This window comes from Propithecus coquereli, unplaced genomic scaffold (genome assembly GCF_000956105.1).
Source record: "Propithecus coquereli isolate 6110/MARCELLA unplaced genomic scaffold, Pcoq_1.0 Scaffold557, whole genome shotgun sequence".
Lineage (NCBI taxonomy): Eukaryota > Metazoa > Chordata > Mammalia > Primates > Indriidae > Propithecus > Propithecus coquereli.
In genome coordinates this window covers 1,159,761-1,160,615 of record NW_012151474.1, presented here as the reverse complement: position 1 = coordinate 1,160,615, position 855 = coordinate 1,159,761, and the positions used below count along the sequence as shown (strand labels likewise).

At 57.9% G+C, this 855-nt stretch overlaps 1 protein-coding gene across 1 annotated transcript in view; it reads right to left on the bottom strand.

Annotated features, from left to right (window-relative positions):
* LOC105821040 (putative protein TPRXL) overlaps positions 1-855 on the bottom strand; it is a 33,145-nt gene that overhangs the window by 21,933 nt on the left and 10,357 nt on the right. The gene's annotated exons all lie outside the window — the stretch shown is intronic.

The following is an 855-nucleotide window of genomic DNA, read 5'->3' as shown; positions in this document are numbered from 1 at the left end:
CTGGCCAAGGGCCTGGCACATACCGGGGCCGACGCTGGGCCCCGTCCAGGTCCTGCGTGGTGGAGCTGCGTGGGCCGCGCCGAGGGACGGGGCGCCGGGAGGGACCCTGGGGAGGCGGCCGGCCTGGCTGGGACAGGGAGAGAAGCACCGGCAGGGAGGCCGCTCTCGGCAGCTGTCGCGGGAGATCGGATTAGAGGGGCCGCTGCGTCTTCTCCTCAGTGTGGAAAGTGTTTTCCTTCGTGGCTGGAGCAGGTCTGTGTTTATGGCATTAGCCCCCAGGCCGGGGGATGGGAAGAACGCTCTGGAATAAGGGGTTTGCGAGGGTGAGGCCCGAGACAGGCTGGGGCCACACACAGGGGTGCGTGTAGTGTAGTACAGTGTGTGTGATGCGTCTATGTGCATATGTGTGTGGTGTGTGTATGGTGTGTATTGTGCGTGGTGCATGTGTTCGTGTGTAATGTGTCGTGTGTGTGTAGTGTGTGTAGTGTGTGTTGTGTGTGGTACATGTGTGCATAACGTGAGGTGTGTGTGGTGTGTATGTGGCGTGTGTGGTATGTATGTGGTGTGTATGTGGCGTGTTTGTGGCATGTGTGGCATGTGTGGTGTGTATGTGGTGTGTATGTGGCGTGTGTGGCATGTGTGGCGTGTATGTGGCATGTGTGGTATGTATGTGGTGTGTATGTGGCATGTATGTAGTATGTGGCGTGTGTGGTGTGTGTGGTATGTATGTGGTGTGTATGTGGTACATATGTGGTGTGTATGTGGTGTGTATATGGTGTGTATGTGGCGTGTGTGGCGTGTATGTGGCATGTGCGGCATTCATGGCAGTGGCCCCCGCACGGAGGTACCCAGGAC